This window comes from Cheilinus undulatus, linkage group 23 (genome assembly GCF_018320785.1).
Source record: "Cheilinus undulatus linkage group 23, ASM1832078v1, whole genome shotgun sequence".
In the NCBI taxonomy this organism is placed as follows: Eukaryota; Metazoa; Chordata; class Actinopteri; order Labriformes; family Labridae; genus Cheilinus; species Cheilinus undulatus.
Genome location: NC_054887.1, coordinates 19,534,301 through 19,544,041, shown reverse-complemented (window position 1 = coordinate 19,544,041; position 9,741 = coordinate 19,534,301). Strand labels below are relative to the sequence as shown.

Sequence of the window (9,741 nt, the reverse complement as noted above, 5' to 3'; positions counted from 1 at the left end):
TAATTGCTGAAAGAAAGCAAAATATAAATAAAAGACAATTTGCTCAGAATAAAACCTCTGTTTGTAAGAAATAGTTGATATAATGAAAAAAGTTGAAATGTCAACAAAAACTTCATAATTCTTAAAAAGTTAATTTGTCAAGAAAATGTCTACCAAAAAATCTAAAGGTTAAGAAAGTAAAAATATAGAGAAACAAAATTTGACAAAGTATTTAAAGCATCAAGAAAAAAATCAAATTGTTCTGAAAACAAATCAAAATAATGAAAGTAAAAAATTCCAAAATATAAATTTAAATAATATTGAAATGGCTAGAAAAAAATGAAGTGTAGACAAAAAAAAGTCAAAATGATGCAAATTTTGAAATAAAAAAGTTGACAGACCAGCTAAAAAAACACAAAAGGTCCAAATCTTTGGAAAAAGTCAAAATGCTGACAAAGCAAAATAAAAAAACAGAATATAGCAAATGTTCAGAAAATAATTGAAATATATATAGAGAAATTGGAAATATTCAAGGAGGTCAAGAAAAGATTTCAAATGTCAACCAAATGTTGAACTGAAAAGTCATAATATTGAAAAAAACAAACAAATTAAAATGTTCTAATGAAATGAAAACAATCTAAATGTCAGAAAAAAAAAACTCAAATGTGTAGATAAAAAATAAAATAAAAAAAATCAAAATGTCCTGAAACAAAGTCAAGATACAAATCAAAAAGTCAAATTCTTAAAAAAAAAACATCCCAAATGTCAGTAAGAAAAAATGACGAGGAAAAAGTTGAAATATCAAAAAAATGCAAAATGAAAAAAGCTGAAATGTAACGAAAATTTGACTAAAAAAATCTAAATGTGAAGAAAAGTCAAGAACAATTTCAAAATGAAGACAACGTACATTGAGGGGGGAAATAAAAGGTTCTGACAACAAATCAAAATGTGAATTTAGAGGAAACGTCAGAAAAAGTTGAGAGACAAGCCGAAATATCATAAAAAGGTCCAAAAGTTGAGGGAAAAAGTCCAGATGTTGACAAATAGCAGAAATGTGGAATTGTCGGGAAGAAAAACGTAAAAGTTGAAAAAAGTTGTCAATGAAGTCAACTTGAAATTGTTTTTCTACTTTATTCTCGACCTATTAAGTTTCCTCTAATCCACTTTTTAGACGTAAATAATAAAAACACCTCACTTCAGTTTTCTTATATCTTATCCTAACAGACTAGTCTTTCTTACGTTACTGTCCATCGCATTAAAACGCTGACTATTTCTCATTATATTAAAGCAGCTCCGGTTCTCACGTGAAAGAAATACGTCGGAGCTGAGCGGGTCCGTTTGCGTCGCTAGTGCATTGCGGCTTTAACGTTCCATGATGCCTTGCGGTGTCCCAGTTCAGTTCAGTTCAGACGTAATTTACAGCCCGTTCTGAGGTCTGTCTCTCCCCCTCTTCAGTGACAGGCAGAGCAGCAGGCTAGCAAACAGAGCAGCAGATGCTGTAAAAGGCTCCCGTGTCGAGTGTCCAATAACCGGACGGGACAGGACGCATGTTTACATCCACGCGGCTTTCAGAGGCGGGGATGTGCGCGCGCCGTTCACTCTGCTGCGGGCGCGTGAGCAGCTCGGGATAAAACGGGATCCTCCAGCAAGTGGCCCGCTAAACATGCAGCGGAAAGTACCGGATTGTGTTCCTGACAGACGTACCGAGGCAACAATTCGACAGGAGAGCTTCAGATGCCAAGAAGCGGAGTGATTCGCTGCGGAAAAGAGGTATGTTTAGTCTACACGGAGCTGCCTGAGGCGTCCACCGTCTGTCTCCTCACTAGGCTGAATGCGTCAATCACGGAGCCAACATTTAAAAGCTGCCGCTACATAAACGAGATTAATATGGCATCACATTATACACAGACAACAGCAAAGCTCACTAAAGAGCTAATAGAGACTGTTAAGCTGTAGTTCCACAACTTTACTGACCAGATTTACTCACATTCCTCCCTCCATATAATCCATTTAAAGCCCTCTGTTAGCCTACATGAATTAGTTTGTTTATCCCGCGTTATATTCCATATTAGAAATCACCCTTAAGTTGAGTGACGCTGGTTTTACCTCATGCTAACATGCCTGATGCATGAGCCAGCAGGAAATAAGTGAGGGTCTAAGTGTTTGTGTGCTGAGCCCTGCAATGATGAATCTCTTAATAGAGTTTGGCTATAAGCGCCCACTCAGCAGAGGTTTTAATCAGAGCTCCTTCAACTGTACAGCTACAGTCAAGACTGGAAATAAGTCCTTGAAGAGCACGCGGGATAAAGCAAGGGCAAAACTCATTCAGTTATTTGTTGTGTTTGAAGTAGGGATCTATGCAACACAAAAACAATGACGCTTTCTTTGCCTGTGGACTGGAAAATTGGCTGCAGAAGGAAGGCTTTGTTGCAGTAGTCTCAAAAGTTATGAATGCAGCAGATAGCTGTCCATCAGATATTTTCTTCAGTACTTGTATCACCTCAAATACTTCAAGTTTCAAAGCGATAGCAGTCTTTCATAGTTGTTTAGGTCTGTGTCTTGTGGTAACCACCATGACAGATCCTCTGTGACAGCTATGACATGTTAATTGTTGCTGTGGAGACATGGGTTGGCTACTTATGATCGACCACGATTGTCCTCTGTGTGCTGCTGTCCACAATCCCCCCTGTAATGTGGAACTCTGTGGAGAAAAGTTGTTAAAAGTGGCCTTCGTGATTCACGCTCAAAATGCTTGCAAGTAGTTCCCAGGGGGACTGCTTTTTAAGAAGGATTTTTGGGCTTTTTTGCCTTTATTTCAGAGATGGGACAGTGGATAGATAAATGGAGACATGCAGTGAAAGAGCCACAGGCCGCCCGCATACTTGAGCCATGACCCAACCACTAAGCCACCTGTGCCTAGAGGGCCTAAAAGTGGGCAACTCATCAAATTTTGTCCATTTAGAACAGTGGTTCTTAATTGGCCTGGGGTCAAGACCAGTGTTGATTTCGTCGACTAAAACTATGACTACAAATGTTAATCGACAGCCTTTTCTCCATGAGAAAGACTAGACTAAAGCCTGTTTTATGCTTGACACAGCCGCAAGGTTGCGAGAGTCCACATGTCAAATGTGACGTCATATATTAAGACACGCCCCTTCGTGGGGGTCCCATGCGTCCAATTTTTGTCTGGCCGTGCACATCCCCGACATTTTTACATGCGCAGCAGATGTCAGAATGGACGATTTTGTGGAGCTTTCGGTGACAGAAGTCAGAAAATATAAACACCTGTATGATTCTTCTTTGAAAGATCACAGAGACTGCCATGTACTTTCTCACCTATCTCTCGTATTAGCCGTACAAGACTATTGTACTCCCCCTAGTCCTTCCTCTCTTGATTGAGTGGCCGTATGGACCATCTCTTCTGTCTTTGATGCTGTAACAACAGCAGTAAAGCTCCTCTTCGCGGTTCTCCATGATGTAAACAACAAATCTTCCTCTATGACTTGCATTAAACACACTACAGACGTGTTTCTTGAAGACACTGCCCCTGAGCTTTTGGGAGTATCAGTTTGCGGCGAAGAGGAAGTCGGCACTAGGTATAAATGCACCAGACGTTTCCGCATCATGATTCCGAATTAGTTTTTGTCCGTGCCGCTGTCCATGCGGAAAGCATAGCCGAGCCTTAAGACTTGCCAAAAATAGATCTTTGATGACTTAAGATAGACTAAAATGTAATTTAGTTTGCATCAGAAATTCAAAATCTATTATATTTCTCCACTGTGGGTAAATCTGTAAAAATACATCTGTAGCTATTGTGCCTCTCAGCTGTAGAAAGCAGGGACCCCAGGTTTGGTAGAGTGCTTAGAGCACACTACCATAATTTGGTACCAGCTTCATACAAGAGATTAAATGCTTGGACTAAAAGTTAAGATTAAAATGTGAGGACTTTTTAAGGACCAAATCTGAACTGAAATGTTTTTGAGTTTTCGTCGACTAAAACTAGACTAAAATTATAAAGGGTAGAAATGACTGAAATGCATAATAACATAATTTAATTGAAAGAGTAAGACTGAGACTAAATTAGAAATAGCTGACAAAATTAACAGTGGTCAGGACAAACTGACACCTCTTTGTTGACCAATTGTGCCCCAAATTTCAGAGTTTTTTTAAACCATACCCAAATGTTTTAACGTGGTATTTTGGACTTGGAAAAAAAACAATGCGACAAAACAAAGATGGAGACGTTTCCTTCAAAATAAAGTTTTTTGCCACTGTGTCTTTTTTCCACACATACATTCGCAATCCACTGAAAATGGCTTCCTGTCTCTCTTTTGGGTCCTGACCAACCAGTTAAGAACCAAGGAGAGGACACCAAAGAAGGCAAACTGTCAAATTTGTCCATTTAGGCCCCGTCCACACGGAGACGAATTCAGGAGTATACGCAAAAGTTTTTTGTTGTATCGGCGTTTCATCCACACGGAAACGGCGCTTTGGGTGACTGTAAATGATACTTTTTGAAAATGGGTCCCAGAGTGCATAAATCTGTAAACGACTACCGTTTCGCCTACGTGTGGACGGCTATCTGCATCTTTCTTGAAATAACTGCGTAACACACAGTGTAGCTCTCTTCAGATGCCTGCGTGGGTCCGATCAAAACACTGATGGCTGATTACAGGGTGGTGTTCGTGCTGCAGAAGCTGAGCTTGTTATGGATTTTACTGCAAAATCTGACGCTCCTTTACAACCACTGCAAAACACATACACTATATGTTCTTAAATTCAACGCGGAGAATAACCAGAAGGGCAACTAGAAGAAAGTTTGTGTCAGTTTTCTGTAATCTTCTTCTTCTCTTCTGGTGCATTTCCGTGGCAGCAATACAGCGCCACATACAGGCTTGGCATATACACTACAGCGTTTTCAGTCGTTTTCAGTGGCTCCGCGTTTACGCTGATATTTCCTGAAACTATCCCGTCTTTACGGAAAACTTTTTCAAAACAAAACGGCAATATATCGTTTTGGTCTCCATGTGGACAGGGCCTTAGAAAGCCTCAAAGAAACCATTTTTTGAACATATAGAGGGAAGCCAAAAGGCATCAAAAGGGCACTTTTGGTGATTTTTTTTTCAAACTTTACTGCATCAGAAGGGGCGATTGCACCCCTTGCCCCTGTCTAAATCCACCAGTGTATCCCAAGTAAACTCCTCTACTAAACTTTGTTTAAACTGAACACATATTTTGGAGTTTTCCTGCATTTTCTCTAAATAAAAACAACAAATTACTCAATATTGGGTGCCTTTGACTTCTATTTTCTTTGCCATGGTATCAAAAACAGAAATCAGTATTGGTTGATTTTTACTAATGCCATAATAATGTTTATAATCCTGGTATAGTGTCAACCCCACAAGTAAAAATATCCTTCAGTCGCTTTTTATTAGACACTTGGGTTTTATAAGCAGAAAGAAACCTCTAATTTAACTTTCCATGCTCATTCAGTCAAGTTTATTTGAACAGACCCTCCAACCACTTCATGTTCAGCTTAGCTCTCAGTCTTACAGGGTCAAAGGTTTAATGTCACTACCAAGCTGATTAGTTTGAACTTTTCAAACTGCACCGTGGCATTTCTTTAAACCATACTTCAACATGAGAAAAACTAGGGGAAATAAAATGTTGCTACTATTAAAAGAAAGGATGCAGAAGAACCACATAACATGCTCATTGCTTCTTCATGTGTTCTACTTAGATTCAGTCTGCCACCACATGGAATCATTGCACCCATGTGCAGTAAAACACCAAAGCTTTTCTAGTTCCTAACAGGAAAGATTATTTCTGTCTGAAGCGTTTCCCTTCATTCCAGCATGTGTGACACCTGCAGGACCTGCTGTCCCCTTAGCTGACAAAATTCATGTAGATGTCATCTCTAAAAAGCATTTAAGAACAATGCGTCATGTAGCAAAGAGATTTAAGTGATGGTTTTGGCAATGAGGCTCATCTTCCTTTTAAATCCAGAGAGAAATATTCGTTGTGAAGCCATGCTGTTGTAACGTACGCAGACTGTGGCTTAAGATTGTCTTGCTGAAATAAGCAAGGACGTGCTGACGCCATCTGGACAGAAGCAGATTTTTGGAGAATTTAATTGGAAGCTTCTGTGGAAATTTGCTTTTTTGTGAAAGTGGGAAATTTGTTGGATGGTTTGGGGAATTCGATTGGGAACTTTCAGGTATTGTCATGGAAATTGAGAGGATATTAAGTAAATTTTGAAGCACTTCATTTGAAGTTTTTGGGGAAATTTGCTTTGAATTTTGTAAAAATTATTTTCAAACGAAATAGGGAAATTTGTTTGGATGTTTTGGGGAATTTTTAAAGTATTCTAATGTAAATTAAGGGATAGGTTTCTATGTTTTTAAGAGTTTCATTAAATATTTGGGGGAAATTTTCTTTATTTTCTGTTTTCATGGAAATTTGAGAAATTTGGATGTTTTGGTAGTTTGACTGGGAAATTTAAAGCAGTGTCATGGAAATTTAGGGGATGGATTTCTTTATCTTGGAGGGTTTAATTGAAAATCTTTGGGGCATTTGCTTTGAATGTATTTATTTATTAGATTTTCATGGAAATTTGAGAAATGTTGATGTTTCTGGGGAATTTGACTGGGGATTTTAAATATTGCCGTGGAAATTTGGTGGTTAATGGAAATTTTGATAATTTGTTTTGATTTTTCCATCGTTCATGTTACTTAGGAGAATACATTTTTGGGAATCTGCCAATAACTTTTAAGAGAATTCACATTAAATTGGGGAATTTTCTTGAAAATTTTAGGGAATTTGCTTGGAATTTGGGGGAAAATTTTATTGGAATGTTTTGGCTGTATGATAACATTTCACTCAAACATTTGGGGGCTATTTACAGAGATTTTGGGGTACCTTTATGAGATACCTTAATTTCTATTCAGTAATTGTCACATATCGTTGGTAGTTTCTTTGAAATCCTTTGGAATTTGTGTGTATTTTTGGACAGGAACGTTTCAAAGAAATTCCTGTTTAAAGACAAGGCTGATGTTTTAACTTATCAGGTCCTACTTATCCCGAATAAGAGAGTAAAATGCATTCCAAACAAAAGCTCAGGTCTCAGAAGGGTTAACAAAGCTTTTAGCCTTATAGTAGACTGTTGCTGCTGTGAAGCTAAAGCATGGCCTTATAAGAGTATATTTAATGAGTTAGACTTGTGTATGACTGACTTTGAAAGACTTGCTCTAAATGCTAAGCATTAACTTTTGTAGAAAGAAGAACATTTGTATTGTACCTACACCAGGCCTCTGTAGAGTGATGTTTTTGTATAAACGGTGTGTCGTTGGTCTAGTTAAATCTGTGTGCTCTCTGTCCACCAGCAGAACAGTTGAGACCTTTCAGTGTCAGCCTTTTTAAACCCTGAGTTCGAGAACCCTGTGCTGCAACACACACCTCCATGTTTTCTCGCAGCCCGCAGTAGAAAGAAAAACAAAGAGGAAGTGACAGGAAAGCACGGGCTGCTTTCTTAATTGTTACTGATTGTTTGGTCTACTTTCCCAGTCCGTGCCCTCCAATCAATCCAGTCATCTGTGTAAGGCCCGGACAAAGCCGGAGCTGTGTCTCCATGGTGAGGGATTGTTTGCATCCAGTCATGCCCCTGAGCCATGTGGGCTCCCACAAACACACACCACACTGTGCAGCATGCTCTTTTGTCTGTGCACCACTTGTTTCCGCGGACCCCCTCCTGCAGCCTCAAGCCTCCTTGTCGCTTTAAAAATTGGTTCCTGATTGCGTCATTGCTTGTTGTTGATCTACTCAGTACAGCTGCAGCCTTTAAATGTTACGTCTTACTGCAACTACAGATCACGTCAGGATATTAGATGAAAAATAATGGTACTGTGATGTGCTGTAACTTCTGTACCATTACAACTGAGCTGTTTTTAACATGCTAACATTATATTTAGAGACCCAGAATCAGCATTATGCAAAAATATAATCAGACCTTGAAATTAGGGATGCTCAAGGGATGTTTATTTTATTTTGCCACTGACCGATCATCTATGAGTGACGATAATGGATGAGTCACTGATGGCTCTTGGAGTAATTTTGCAATCGTGGGAAGGTTTGCCACTGTTCCAAGTTTTCTCCATTTGTGGGTAATGGCTCTAACTGTGGTTCGCTCAAGTCCAAAAGCCTAAGAAATGGCTTTGTAACCTTTTCCAGACTGATATCAATGAGTTTGTTTCTCACCAGGACTGAAAAGTATGAGGGAAATACTGTCATTTCTTCCACAGACTCCATCCATCCATCCGTCCATCCATCCATTCATCCATCCGTCCATCATGATCGGGAGCCTATTGATCAGTGTATCATCATAAGTGCCGATGCGAGAATAGTAAGTAAAGTTAAATTAAGATTAATCGAGAGTCATTTTCACAAGTTTTTCCCCTTAAATCCAGTTTTACAGTTACGTGTGCTATTATAAACTTTCTGCAGGGTTAAAAAAACAGTTTAATTGTAACTAATGAGAAAATGACTCTGTTGTGCTTGTTGTTGGCAGGGAAATTCACGAGGGTCAGGAGTTCAGACCTAATCAATGAGTTTGTTAAAGTTTAATTAAAAGATGGACCGAGACAGCACCGGGCTCAAACAGGAGAGGAAATGAACTCTTTGGTTGGAATTTTAAAATTAAACCCAAACTTGTCTGTGAGACATTAAATAGTGTATTTTAACCTTTAACGCACATTTCAGGGATATTAAAGGAGCTTTCAGTGTCTTTTTGTGCTGATCCAGCTTATGAATTACCTTCCATGTTTAAGGAAATACATGTAAGAAGGACTGATCTGCTCCTCTGAGTCCCTCCCAGACTCTGCCTTCTTGTGGCATCCTGAGAATGAAACTTCAGCGGAGGCTGGCTGAAGTCACTACTAAGTTTAGCCCAACGGTTCACAGTCCAGACGACACGGTATTCTTCATGTCTGAAACCAAACGGCTGCAGCAATAGCACAAAAAAACCCACATCCTTTCTTCATGATGTTCTCTCTTCCTTGTCAGTTATTTAAAACACTGAGACTTTTTGAAACCAATGTGTTTACAAGATCTTCAGTGGAGATTTATGAGCAAAAGGGTATGCGCAATTGAGTTTGCATGAAAGCTATGTTAAACATGCTAATATGCTTACTTTGCTTTGTAAGAAAGGTCTGTTTTTACATTTAGCAAAAGAAAAAGAGGTCTCTAATGATTGAAATTTTTTTATTGCAGTTAACATCATATTTCCTGTAGTTCAGTCAGGAACACTCTTAAATTTAACCATTTTATTGCAAAATGGATTGACAGTTTTACTTGGTGGAGAAGACTCGGGGTTAGTCAAGCAGCATGCTCTGACTTTCCAGGGAACAAATGGCTAGAAACCTCCATATAAATGAATAAGGATATGGATTTATGGCAATACGTATTAAATAACATAAAATTACTTCATAAGCAATCCATAGTAGTATAAATCTGAATGAGGGTGCAACAAGCTTTATGCTATAAAGGAGGAGGCTGGGGTGGAGGAGGTTAAGCTTTGCCAGCAGCAGCAGCAGTGTGGTGCATCAGCATTAATGCAAGCAGGGATTAGTGAGAAGTACATCATATTTAAATACACCGCTGTGTTGAGAGAAAGTGCTGTGATTGGCTGTGGGAGCTGGGAGATAATAATTGGGATCAGCTAGCCGTCAGCTGATCACCTGCATGAACTAAGGCTAACATCCTCTAAGC

At 38.9% G+C, this 9,741-nt stretch overlaps 1 protein-coding gene across 2 annotated transcripts in view; it reads left to right on the top strand.

Moving 5' to 3' along the window:
* Positions 1-1,379: 1,379 nt before the first annotated feature.
* rassf8b (Ras association domain family member 8b) overlaps positions 1,380-9,741 on the top strand; it is a 32,135-nt gene continuing 23,773 nt past the window's right edge. Inside the window, exons 1-2 of one of the 2 annotated variants that reach the window (XM_041780792.1) lie at positions 1,380-1,749; positions 8,277-8,377. The gene's annotated coding sequence lies outside the window, so the exon portion shown is untranslated. The remainder of the gene's footprint in view (positions 1,750-8,276; positions 8,378-9,741) is intronic. The other variant, XM_041780793.1, reaches the window with a different exon arrangement.